Below are 14,405 nucleotides of genomic sequence, written 5' to 3'. Positions count from 1 at the left end.
CTGCAGGCTGAAAACATTTGAGAACAGACTATCAGGAATCGTAGTCAGGATGGCTGGCTGGATACCCCAACAAGACTTTTCTACTGATAATTGTTACCTAGCAGCTCGGTATTCTTGGGGAACCAGGGCGCAAAACCCCAATTGCTCACCTGAATACCCCCACCCACCACCACCCTGCAGGCTGCTTGAACCAGAAATCAAAGACATTCTCAGTATGAAAAGGCAGGAGGCACAACTGAAACCCTCCCATCAAGGTGAGACAACTCCCCATGCCTCATAAGCATCTCAGTTAGCACATGAATGGAGAACAGAAGCCTCATCTACATCGAAGATGGAACACGCACGGAATTCTGGGATTGGTACAGCAGGGAACCCACTGAACTCTGGGATTGCTGAAGCAGGGAAGCACTGCATGTTGGGAAATCCCTGCTCTTGATGTAAATGAACTAACACTTGTACACATCCAGTTTCGCAGTTATCAGACCATTCAAGGTATTGATATGCAAAACGCTAGATCCTGGTTGCATTGTGAGCTCTCTCTGAAGGAAGGATGCCCTTCCAAGAATGATCAGCTCCTTTTGTATCCATAAACAAACCTGGGATCTACAAAAACCCCCTATCAGAAATCAAACGGTTGTTCTGATGCTTGGATCCAAACTCTGCATCAGTTCCACTGCAACCTGTCTTCTCTTCCTGACTGATCGTGTTGGGGGCTCTGCCAGACTCAAAGCACTCCAGACCCTGAACTGACAAACCTGTTCCTGGGAACCTCTGAACTGCATGGAGTGGTGAGATCAACCCCCTCCTTCTTCCCCCAACACAACTGGTCTCTCTCTCTCTCAGTCCAGGTATAACTTTCTACTTTTGTAATCAAACCTGGGATAGCTTTCTCCAATACCCCAATTGTAATTGCGTAGTATTGTAAGTGTTTGATTGTTTTTCTCTCCTTGTATGGTATTACTATTAGTATCATAAGTTTTATATAACTAGCAATAAAATAACTGTTATAATCAAGCTGGTTGCCACTTTCTCTCTCTATCTCTCCAAACTTTATTTTCTTCCTTTGTGTCCTTGGTCCCTATCTTGCTCTGTAGCAACGCTTCTCTTATCTAAGCCAAAGATCCCTGGAGTGCCCAAAAATCCTATGGGGTTTGCTCATCAAGGGGGTTACTGCTAGAACAATTGTGGTGTAAAGGGGCATATGAAGGGGATAGCCAGGAAGTGCTACTCTGCCTAGCCTATGGGGTCCAGGGGCAAATGAGGGTGCAGCTCAAGTGCTGTTTGACCCAGCCTGATTGATTCCAAGGGGCAATTAAGGGAAGTAGCCAAAAAGGTGCTGTTTGGATCTAGCCTGCTCTATTCTGGTGTGTTGCAAGGGGGCATATAAGGGTGGCCACTGAAAGTGTGATGTCACCCAACCTGCTGAGTTCAGGGACATATAAGGGGTCAGCTGAGAGTGCTGATAGCCCGGTCCGCTCAGACGCACTAAGTTGAGCTGAACTGTGTATATGTGTGTGTATCTGGGGGGGGGGGGGGTGTTATTTGAATCTGGTGCTGGAGGAACCCAGCCCTGAAAACCTTAGGTCCTGCAGGATAGCTCCATTGGGAGGGGGCTTGTAGCCTTATGAACATACAAGTAACACAAGCAGTACAGTAGTAGAATCACACCCCTAGAATCACACTCCCCCTTCCAGGAAGGTAACCCTAATAAATGAGCATACCCCAAGGTTAAGGGCAAATCTGGTAACATAATGTCTCTTTGAATCACTTGACAATTACTTGTTCTGTTCATTCCTTCTGAAGCACCTGGCATTGGCCACTGTCGGAAGACAGGATACTGGGCTAGATGGACCATTGGTCTGATCTAACATGGCCGTTCTTATATTCAGAAAGTACATGGCTAAAAATTCTTCACAGGTGTTTCTAGAACGTGCCCCTGCTGGAAAGCTTGTAATTGTGTTCCCCTGCTTCCTGTCCAAATACCAGGCTGTTATTTTAGGGCTGTGGGTTGTTACAGTGCATTAAGAAGGACCCAGTGTAGGCAGGTAACTAGGGCATTGAACTGGGATGCATGAGACCTGGGTTTTATTCCTCGCTCTGCTACTGATCCACTGGGTGACCTTGGTCACGTGAATCTTTTCTCCTCTCTGCATCTTAGTTTCCCCATCTGTAAATGGGATGAATGATATTGACTGGCCTTTGTAAAGGAGCTTTAAGATCTGCGGATGAAAAACACTATATACAGCCCAGGCCTCACTAGGGTTGTGTTGTTGTCCTGGTATTTCTAGAGTGCCCTGCAGCAAGCAAAGAACGATTGATGCTTTTGCCATGAAACAGCTCAGAGATAAACCCAGAAGAGAACGCTCTGCACATCCCTTCCCAACACGTCGGTGCTGACGTTTACGTAAGGTCTTAAGTCTCTTCTTTACCTTTCAGGAAACTCAGTCACGGGGAACGATTGTCTGGAAGAGAAGAAGAAGCCAGGTCTGATCATCGGGGTGGCCTGACCCTGGAGGGGCTCTTTCTTTCATCTAGTGACCAGCTCATTTCTAATGTACTAAGCCTGCCTTTAGGGTGCTTAGCCAGCAGCCTTGGAATTGGACAGGAGCAGCCCAGAGGGGAGGTGGGCAAAGGAGCCAGGTGAGTTACCTGGACAGTCACACCAGGTAAGTGAAGATCCTGGGACTGAGCTTGGAACTTTCCAAGTGAATAGATGTGCTGGGTGTTCTTTAAAGTCCTGGGTGCCTCCACCCTCTGTCTCTGGCCTGAGAACCCATCGACCTCACTCCTTGATCAGCACGCCTAATACTCCCCCCTCCTATCCTGTGCATCCTGGACTCTCTTAGTCCGTAGGAGAGAGGGATAGAGGCTAGGAATGGTGCCCAGGGCTCCCGCGGGCCAGCACAGTGCCCTATGCCCTCATAAACTAAGAGGGGCATACGCCATGAATGCAGTTGACCCTATCATAGATGTTCATACTAAACCAGATGCAGTTCATGTCACCTAGAGGGAAGGAGGGGTGCTCTGAAACATACAGGGAGAAAACCCTGGAGGGGATGCACGCTGGGGGTGGGGAGAGGTGACAAAGACCCTCTTGCGGCTCTCTTGGCTCCCTACCCAGTGGCTGGGGAGCAGAGGCCCTGCTCCTTCCTAGCCCCCCCAACAGTTGCCCCCTGCCTGAAAGAGGGCGGGGCAAAAGCTGGGGCAAAGTCCCGCCTCTCTTCTATCAGAGCTGGCCAGGAGCAATGCCAGGAGCAAGCTGTGCCCTCTCCAAGGAGGGCGTAACTATCACACTGGTGGATGCCACCCGAGAGCTCCCAGGGAAATGGAATCAGCTGCAGTTCTTCCTGGCGGCCTGGATCCCCCATGTGCACCCCCCCATCCACGCCCAAGTCCACCAAGGAACAGTCCGGCCGCAAGAACTGACTCCCTCATTAGAATTTCCACACTTGTTTTTCAATCGTTTTTTGCTCATCTTCAGTTATTTCCTCTTCTCAGATTGGTTTTTCTCTGTGCTTTTGGTGTTAGAGTCACACTCTTACCTGGGGTTTACTGATCCAAATTCAAAGGCGAAGGCCAGTCGTTTGAGCCGGGACATCTTCATATCAAGACAGTAGTGAGGCCCAGGTCCTTTCACGTTCCAGATGAAGGGGAGCGGGTCGATCGCCACAGCCCGATCCTCAACAAACTGCCGGTTCACCTTCTCACCCATCTTTGAAAACGCCTTGAACACAGAGCCACAGGCAGACATAGATTAGAGAGAATCATGGCTGTCTGGTTTTGGATCTCCCTGCTGGAACAGCTACTGTGGAAAGACTCCACACCACTGCAATGGTGGCACAGTAGTCATCGATAGTTATCAGACTATTTTGCTGGCATGGCCACTGCTGCCTTAAGAGGAACAGAGAGTGGCAATGCTGGTTGGGAGGGGTAATAATATGTTTACTTGTAATATTTTTTCAGCCACTAGATGTCTCTGTGTGATGTAGATAGGTTCAGATCCTGGTAAACAAAGGCACGACAAGCTGGAGCACAAGCTGGGTGGAAGCCTGTTTTATTTGTGTCTGCAGTTATAGTGATTTTGTGTAACAGCTGCTTTCTGTTTACCAATGATTATGATTCAACTGACACAAGGAGGAAGGAAAACAGGAAGGAGGGGGCTGCTAACAGGTGGAAACCAGACACTGGGGAACTAGGTTGGTGCTTCTCTGGTGAATTGATTGTGAGTTGCCATTTATGTACTGTGAAACTGTAAAGCCATTAGCCTGCTGCATACTGCACCTTTACATGTCTAACGCTTCACCCTGAGAGCAGGGTTTACCACCTCAGAGATGATTACATTGAGTTTGGTCCATTGGCAGAGCTGCATCTGAGATATCTGCACAGTATCTGTGCGATGATTGCCATCTTGTCTGATGCACCCGGGACTGAACCGAGGACTTAGAATCATAGAATATTAGAGTTGGAAGGGACCTCAGGAGGTCATCTAGTCCAACCCCCTGCTCAAAGCAGGACTAACCTCAGCTATATCATCCCAACCAGGGCTTTGTCAAGCCTCAGCTTAAAAACCTGTAAGGATGGAGATTCCACCACCTCCCTAGGTAACCCATTCCAATGCTTCACCACCCTCCTAGTAAAAAACTTTTTCCTAATGTCCAACCTAGACCTCCCCCTGCAACTTGAGACCGTTGCTCCTTGTTCTGTCATCTGCCACCACCGAGAACAGCCTAGCCCCATCCTCCCTAGAACCCCCTTTCAGGTAGTTAAAAGCCGCTATCAAATCCCCCCTCACTCTTCTCTTTTGCAGACTAAACAAGCCCAGTTCCCTCAGCCTCTCCTCATAAGTCCTGTGCTCCAGCCCCCTAATCATTTTGGTTGCCCTCCGCTGCACTCTCTCCAAATTGTCCACATCTTTTTTGTAGTGGGGGGCCCAAAACTGGACACAGTATTCTAAATGACTAAACAAGCCCAATAATCATTTTGGTTGCCCTCCGCTGCACTCTCTCCAAATTGAGGGGAATAATCACTTCCCGTGACCTGCTGGCAATGCCCCTCCTAATGCAGCCCAATATTCCATTAGCCTTCTTGACAACTACAAGCGGCTACTCTTAGATCCCTTGTGGATCAGGCACTATAGCTGTGCATGGGATTCTTCCTTCCTACCTATAACACAGAGGGGGAACACCGGTGGGTTACAGCTGTTCACACCATGCCTTACACAATCAGCCTTTCACTAGCAAGTGCCAGATGCTTATTGACAATGAGAAGTGAAACTACGTGAAACTGGAATTTTTTTTCACATTTTATTAAGAACTCAGAAAAAAACGGTGCCATTCCTAGAAAAAAATTCCAAGCTTTTAAAAAAGGTTTTCCTCAAAAATGAAAAGCAGACAGTTCCCAAATACAAACGGACAGGCTCCCATCAAAAGGGGGCTTTAGACATTCAGATTTGAAATCTGTACATGTTCCCAATTCAAAATTTTGCAACTCTTCAGGATGCTGAAAATCAGCTATTTCGTCACTTTTTTGCAAAACCCAAAGGGCTCAAAATTGTCTCCTGAAACAAAACTGCAAGATTTTTCATGCAGAAATTTGCAGAAAATGTCACAGCCGTTTTGCGCAGCTCTGTCCATCTCTCTTTTTTAGCCACCAGATTCACGCCAAAAAATTAAGGACACCATTCTGTGAAACGTTTGCAGAAGGAAACTCATGTCTTTGATTAACGTTATTTCCAATACACACATACATAGAATATTATTTTAATTAACGTTAAAGCCCTAATTCAAAGTAGAGAAGCAAAATTAATCTTACCACCTAAGCACATTGTTTTGAAACACTAACGCATGGGAGACCTCATCAATGTGGTTCTTAGGCACAGCTAAAGAAATAATTTTTAAAGTAGCAGTAAGTCAACAAAACAATCCTAGCACCAGCATAGCAAGTTTGCAACCTTGCTCTGAAGTGTATTTCAGAAGGAGAGTTCTAAATACCACAGGGGTCTGTCTATTCAACCCTTGAAGGGTTGTACATTCATGTTAGAAGGGGGCTATCAGCCTATTACCGGCAGGGAAAGGCCTCCTGGTGGTTTAAAGAGCTGAAAGCAAGCAACTGCCTTTTATCTCAAAGACCTCTGAAAAAAGTCAGAATAATGCAGTTCCATTGACCTAGCACCATCTACACTGGGGGTTAGGTTAGCTTAACTATGTCACCCAGGTGTATGGATCTTTCACAACCCTGAGTGACGTAATTAAGCCAACCTCATTTTCTAGTGTAGACCAGGCCTCAGATTCAACACTTAGATGGCAACCTCATCGGGGCGGGGACCATATTTTTGTTCTATGTTTGTACAGCATCTAGCACAAGGGGGTCCTAGCCCATGACTGGGGTTCCTAGACACTACCATAAAACAAATAATAACTAATAGATTTTAAATCCATTTAGTTCTACAGAGAAGGCCTCAGATAAGAATCTAAGGTCTCTCATTATCAAATAATTCATAATGGTTTTGTGATCCTGAGAAAAGGCCCAGGATAGCATCTATTTAAAAAACCAGGATTAAACTATCATTCTGAGTTCTAGGTCTCAGTGAATCTAGTAATAGGCTTGGAAGGATTTGATTTTTTTTTTTTTAAATCAGTAAATGTCAATAAATTTCAATTTCACTGTAAACACACAAACCACCAAAAAAACATTTAACAAAATGTAGAGAGGCGAAGTCAGAAAAATGATCCTTGAGAAATTATTAGAGTTTGATCTAATGATATTTTTGTATGCTTGACATGGGATCTCAACAATTTGCATTTTAGCAGTTATAAAGTTATAACTTTTGAATCTCAACGTTTACTGTCATTAAATAATTATTGTCCAATCTCCCCTAATTTTCCATAACTGTGAAAATTTAAATGGATAAAAAGTAGAAAAAAATGCATAAACCCATAATTTTGTGCAACTGAAAATGTAAAAGGATAAAAATCTTAAAACATGCTTAAAAATCAACATTGATGTTATCCGTTAAAATGATCAAAATATAAAAACTAAATTCTGCCAAGTCTGGCTATTCAGATTGCAGCAAATCATTCGCGAAGGCAGAGCACGTGTTAAAGTGACGACAACCATGAAACACCAGTCCTGCTCCCAGTGCAGTTCATGGGCAGTTTGTCTCTGACTTCAGTGGGAGCAGGATCAGACCAAAAGGAACTAAAACTAAATCATGGGAGGCAGAAAGAGCTTGAAACAAACCTTAGGATCATGATCTTTTCAAATGAAATGATGTCAGTACTGGTGAAAGGTGCCGGATTGACTGTGTAAGAACAGAAGCGCTCATAGGTAGAAGTCAGGCAAAGATAATGCAAGCTTTATTCACAGTGTCTAGACACTGACCCATTCAATCTTTAGGGTGTGTCTATACTTCCAACAGAGGCTCACAGAGCCACACTATGGTGCTGAAAAGAGCTGCATAGATATCACAGCTTGGGCTGGAGCTTGAACGCTGAAGCCTGAGGAATGCGGGTAGGCTTCACTGCTGTTGTTACTTGATCTTGCTAGATGAAAGCTAGCTCAGGTATGTCTACACTGGTTGCAGTCATATCCCTGATTTGCAGTGTAGACGCACCTCTAGTCTCTTTGTTCAGACTGCTCGGAAGAATAGAGGCCATTTGCTAGGGTAGATTTTGTGATGACGTGGACACCTGTTCACCAGGAACTGGACCAAAGGCCATAGCTCTGTTTACTGATCTGTTTACTGATGGGCCACTGATCTGAGCTGTCAGATAATGATGATTTGTGGTTGCAACTGACCAGGGTTGGAGTCGAACCGATGCAGAAGAGCTAAAAGGCTCCATTTCTCTTTATGATTCTCCTGAGCCGGGCAGTTCCCTCCCCCTGCCAAAAAAAAATCTTCACCTTGTAACTGAAACATTAAAAGGGGCTTTAAAAGTGCTTGCCAGCCAGATGAAGGTAACCTTCCATGGGTGCCAAGCAATAAAAAAATGTTCAGATGCTTTATGAGCCGAGATTTTATTTTTATCGTTACGCTAGAGCGGTTCAAAAGAAGCAATTTGTTCTGTGGCAACGCACTCAGGAAGTGAGATGCAGCAGATTTATCGGGGGGGGGAGAAAACTTTGAAGCAAGGAGGAGGTGAATAAAAAGAGAACAAAAATAACTGAACACAAGTCTGCAAGAGGTTATTAATGACAGGAAGAGAGATCAGTCATTCTGACCCGCACAGGAGTTGAGGAATCACAGGTCTGAAGTTCTGGCCACACTAAAATGCTCCGGCAAGCGAGACCATTTTTCTTTGTTCACCGCTATTGAGCTGTGTTGCTTTTTAATAATATATAAACCAATAACGGAGGACCTGACCCAAAGCTAAGTGAAATCAACTTTCTATCAACTTCAATGGGTTTTTGCATCAGGCCCCGTGACTCTAAGCACCCCTTTATGCTAACTGGCAAAGGACACACCTAACACACTGTTGTCAGAATCTTTAGCCATTTACGTACGTGTGCTGGAAATATGGTCTTAAAATATGTTGTGGAGGCAGTGGATAAACAAGCCTGCCCTAGACACAGGAATGTGGATTTACATGGATCAAGCTAACAAGCAAAAGACAACAGAAGTACCTTTGCATCTAAAGTCAACAAAGGGATCAAGCCAATCGAAAAAGCAAATTGACCAGAGGATGAAGGAGGAGCTTGGCGCCTGCAACCTGGAGAACAAGCAGCCGAGGAGAGGAACTCTGTCTGGGTTTACTTTTCAAAGAATAGCCACGAGCCACTCCAGGCAGCATGACAGTATCGGCTTTTAATTCCTAGCGTCAGGTGACTCCTTTTACCAGATACAGCACTTCAAGAAACAACTGCCAGGGAAGTACCTTTAAAAAAAAATCAGAGACGGCTCAGGTAAAAGCTATTTGCAGGTAACCTGTGGGTCAGATGAGACCATTTACCAAGTTTTCCTGGAGAAAAACCTGTTGAGAGTCTCTGGGTTAAGTTTAGAGGCAAGAGCAACAAGGGTGATGTTGGGGTGGCGTCCGTTATAGACCACCAGGCCAGGAGGATGAGGTAGACAGGGCTTTCTTCAGACAACTACTGGAAATTTCCAGATCACAGGCCCTGGTTCTCATGGGGGACTTCAATCACCCCAACAGCTGCTGGGAGAGCAATACAGCAGAGCGCAGACAATCCAGGAAGATTTTGGAGAGTGTTGGGGACAACTTCCTGGTGCAAGTGCGGGAGGAACCAACTAGGGGCTGTGCTCCTCTTGACCTGCTGCTCCCAAACAGGGAAGAATTGGTAGGGGAAGTAGAAGTGGGTGGCAACTGGGCAGCAGTGACCGTGAGCTGGTCGAGTTCAGGATCCTGACAAAAGGAGAGCAGCAGAATACGGACCATGGACTTCAGAAAAGCAGACTTTGACTCCCTCGGGGAGCTGATGGGCAGGATCCCCTGGGAGGCTAATATGAGGGGGAAAGGAGTTCAGGAGAGCTGTCTGTATTGAGGCTTATTGAGGGCGCAGGAACAAATCATCCCAATGTGCAGAAAAAATAGGAAATATGGCAGGCGACCAGCTTGGCTTAACAGAAATTTTCAGTGAGCTTAAACACAAAAAGGAAGCTTGCAAGAAGTGGAAGCTTGGTCAGATGACTAGGGAGGAGTATAAAAATACTGCTCCAGCATGCAGGAGTGAAATCAGGAAGGCCAAAGCACAACTGGAGTTGCGGCTAGCAAGGGACGTGAAGGGTAACAAGAAGGGTTTCTACAGGTATGTTAGTACAAGAAGGTGGTCAGGGAAAGTGTGGGCCCCTTACAGAATGGGGGAGGCAACCTCATGACAGATGATGTGGAAAAAGCTGAAGTACTCAATGCTTTTTTGCCTCTGTCTTCACAGACCAGGTCAGCTCCTAGACTACTGCACTGGGCAGCACAGAATGGGGAGAAGGTGAGCAGCCCTCAGTAGTGAAAGAACAGGTTCAGGACTATTTCAAAAAGCTGGACATGCACAAGTCCATGGGGCCTGATGCAATGCACCCAAGGGTGCTAAGGGAGTTGGCTGATGTGACAGAAGATACTGTCCATTTGCTGGATGAGAAAGAAGGTCCTGAGTCAGTTCAAACTCATTCTTTAATACCAAAACCCTTTCTTTGTTTCCTACTCTCTGGAAAACCTGCCTGATCCAACCTATGCAAACCACTACAGGGGCTAGAATTTCTCTAGAGTCCTTTACGGTCTCCAGGTAATCACCCTCTATTGTTTTTAATTCCTGTAGGAGCTGTGGTAACCCACTCCCATAGAGTAGAACACAATCATACATAAAGTATTAAATCTAAAACAAGGGTCCCCAAAGCCACTGCATGCGATTAACATATCTGCCACAAGCATCAGAAGAACTTCTGGGGCGGTTAATAGAACTAACTTGTCCCTGGACAATATTCGGACAAGGAGAAAATTAGTATTAGTTGCATTTCAGTAGCAATAGACATAATACAACATATTACAATAAGACAATTATTATGTCTTATTATACAATATATAATATATTAATATAACATATTATATATACTATATATTATATAGTATAATAATTATACAATATATATAATAGACATAATATGACATATTAAAATAAGACATAATATGAGATTTCCTTCCTGCTTGCTTATCTAGTCCTAGATACAGGGGATACCTTCACCCAATTAGCCCCTCAGCTGTGTCTCCACACAGTTAATTGGCCTCCTCTGGCAACTGCCTGCCTTTCAATGAGCGCCCAGGTAATCTGAAATGGTGGGGATTTGAGTGACAGTTAGCTCCTGAATCCACACGTGCTGTTACATCTATCCACTGGACCACACTGCCTCTCAATCATTTGTCACTAGAGGTGGCTGGAAAACGGGTTCTTTGTTCTCCACAGAAAACCGTGAAAAAACAAACAAACAAAAAGATTTAAAACTGAACATTCTGATTTGGAAATGCCAGGGCAGAACTTCATAGGAGCTGTAATTTGGCTACCTCATGCCCTCACTCTCTTCTACGGTCTGGACTACATCTTCCATGATTAGAGCTGGGCAGATAATGGACTTTTCAGCTCACTTGCAATTCTGGAGGGGGAAGAGTGGGGGAAGTTTCGTTTTGGGCTGAACCAAAATGAGATTTTTTCAAAATTTTCGTTAAATCAAAAAGTCAAAAAAACTTCGAGTTAGGTCAAAATGAAACTTGGCATTTTTCATTTTCATTTTGGGCATTTTGACACATGCAAAGGAGGACTAAATTCACAAAGCAGGTGGGGGATAGGACGGTGACAGAAACCTTGCTTAAACTTTAGACCACTGGTTAGGGAACTCAGCAGGGGTATGGGAGACTCAGTTTCAATTCAGCCTTTGCATCTCCATGGTTCATCATGGGAAGTGCAGTCTGGCTGGGGAACCAGGTTCCTAAAGAAGAATCAGAGCATAAAGCACCTGAACTACAACTCCCATGAAACACCACGGCAGTATTTCTGAATCAAAATTGTTTGATTCTAAGCTAAAATTTTTCAGTTTGTGTGTCTGGATTTTCAATAGAAAATCAAAATGTTCCATGTAAAATGCAGATGCTTGTCATGAACGTTTTCATCTAGTTAAAAAAAACAACTTTTCATCAGAAAAAGAGCTTTGACTGAAAAATTTTGACCAGCCCTAGTCAAAACTAAAATCATTAAGTTATCTCAGGTCCAAAATGAGCATAGACTATATTTCCAGTTTCTCCTTTGCAATTTCCTTTCCCTCCCTCAGCATTTATATTCTGGATTTATTGAAATAATCTACCATAGAGAGACTGTACAGTGCACAGATCCATGTCCTCAAGGACAGAACCAAAGGTGCATAAATCAAATCCTTACATTTAGGCTTGGCAGAATTTGATTTTTATTATTATTATTATTTTGATGGATAATATCCATGATTATTTTAAAGCATTTTTTTCTATTTTATCTATTTACATTTTCTCAGTCATGCAAAATTATGGGTTTGAGCTTTTTTCAATTTTTATCTATTTAAATGTTCATAGCTGTGGGATATTATGAGGATGGATCAGATAATTATTTAATGAGAGTAGATGTTTGTATTAAAAAAGTTAAAGCTTTACAACCATTAACACACAAATTGTCAGCATCACGTGTCAAAATATACAAAGCTAATATCTTTACATCAAAATAATAAGTTCTCAAGCAGTATTTTTCTTACTTTGCCTATCTGTAAATTTTGGTTACCATCAGTAGAAATATTTTTCCATCGGTTTGTGTGTGTACAGTGAAATCAATGATTATCGACATTTACCGACAAAAATTCAATCCTTCCAAGCCTACTTGCATTAAATCTCTTGCTTTTTTAAAAAAGACGGTATGTCAGGCCCTGGTGCAACTGACATCCACTGACACAGGGAGCAATGCAAACTCTTTTTAACAGGGACATTCTGAACTTCAGTGATTGGCACTTAAATCAAGCTACCAAACCCATGGTATTAAAATTCCTGTTGGTGCCCACCTCTTGGAAATTTCTGGAAATTTTTCTATTTAGGGATAAGTATGCCCATATATATATTAGTTCTCCAAGGGGAGAACAGAGCATCTGAACCCCAAAGACTAAGCAACTGAATCAACTGATTGTATACAGTTACTGTATACTATAACAGTGTATCCAGTGAGATCTTGACACACTGGTGATGAATATCATGTATGTATTAACACTATATGAGGAATTATGAACACCCACTGATATTATGTTTTAAAGTCTATGCCCAAACAAAGGTTTTCTCCAAGGCAGGATGGAAGATAGCTATCTACCTGTCTCAAGCTTAAATTAAGTCTTATGTAATCAAAACAATGGAAGTCCTACTTACATATGAATCAGCAGGGGAATGGGAAGTCCATGGAAAAAGAAGGACCATCAGGAATTCATCCTGTCTCTGGGGACAAAACAACGAGGGAAATATAAGCAGAAGCAAAAAGCCTTTTTGGCATCCATTACTTATGGGACATAGGGGACAGCACCCTGTGAAAGCTGGATCCCCTCATCTGGAGGGCTAGCGATGCTGGTAACTTGAGGTAAGAAATAAAACTGCTTAGGCAAGGATTGTAACTTGCTAAGATTAAGTTTTAGTCACTGGAAAGCATGTTTTACTTTGTATTATTTGTAACCAAACCCGTCTCTTTTTCTCATACTTAGAGAAATCTCTGCTTTTTGTTAATAAACCTATTCTTGATTTATTACAAAACCACCCTAGTGCTGTGTACTAAAGTGACATGCAAGTCTTCAGCTAATCTAACAGGCTGACTGTGTGTTCAGTCTCTTTGAAGGCAGTGAACTTGGTGACTTCTGGGAGTGTCCAGTGAGAGGGCCTGGACACTGCAGGCAGACGTCTCTGGGATTCACAGATTGGTACCTGCAAGGTAAGGTTTAGACTGGCAGAGGCTTGAAGAGGTTGCTGACAAGGCAGATGGGCTGGTGTGGCAGGGAGCTGACATGTAGCTTAGCAGCACCAGAGCCTCACTCCTGCTAAGGCAAAGTAGTAACACAGTGGCTCACAATTCAGGGTAGCCCGAACAGGATGTCTTATTTTGCTTGCGAAAGGACCAAGAGTTTGGTTCGCTCACGGCAGCTCTGAAAATGTAAGAATTTTATTCTTGCTAATCCGAAAGTAACTACAAATGTTATTCTATCTACCACCTGATCTAAAGCCCACCGCAGTCCATTGGGAGTCTTTCCTATGCCTTTAGATCAGACCCCTAGACTGACGGGACCATTACCCAGAACTTATACTAGGTGAGATTTTATACTTTGATCATCTTTGATTCATTTTGGTTTCCTCTCTGTGTTGTAAACCCTTTGGAACAACCCACTGGGGTCTGGCCTCTGGGCTATTCTCAGATAGGGTGACCAGATAGCAAGTGTGAAAAGTCAGGACAGGGCATGGGGGGTAATAGGCACCCATATAAGAAAAAGCCGCAAATATCGGGACTGTCCCTATAAAATCGGGACATCTGGTCACCCTATTCTCAGATAAAAGGACAGTGACCTGTTCCCTGGTGAGAAGCAGAGGAAGCGGGTACCTGGGTGGGAGCCTTCGGATGGAAGGCATAGGGCAGGAGGGTGTTCGTTCCCAGCAGGGCCCACCAGGCACCTAAGGACAGTCAGTTCCAGGGGGTGAAGGTGGGAACTGGGGAAAGCCTGGGCCTGTCTTGACTCTAAACCCTTCCAGGGCAGAGCTGTGCCCGGTGCAGCGCCCAGCGTGTCCTCGGCATGTAACCAGGGGAGCTGCAGCCCAGGAGGGAGCAGAACTCAGGGGCACAGGAAAATTCTGCATGCAGCCCAGAGGGTGCCCCTGCTCCAGAGGGGCAGGGGAGAAACCCTGGGCCTTTTTACCTGTGGGCCT

This window comes from Emydura macquarii, unplaced genomic scaffold (assembly GCF_026122565.2).
Source record: "Emydura macquarii macquarii isolate MOO-44397 ecotype Brisbane River unplaced genomic scaffold, CSIRO-AGI_Emac_v2 contig_3470, whole genome shotgun sequence".
Taxonomy (NCBI): Eukaryota; Metazoa; Chordata; order Testudines; family Chelidae; genus Emydura; species Emydura macquarii.
This window is presented reverse-complemented; position numbering follows the sequence as displayed.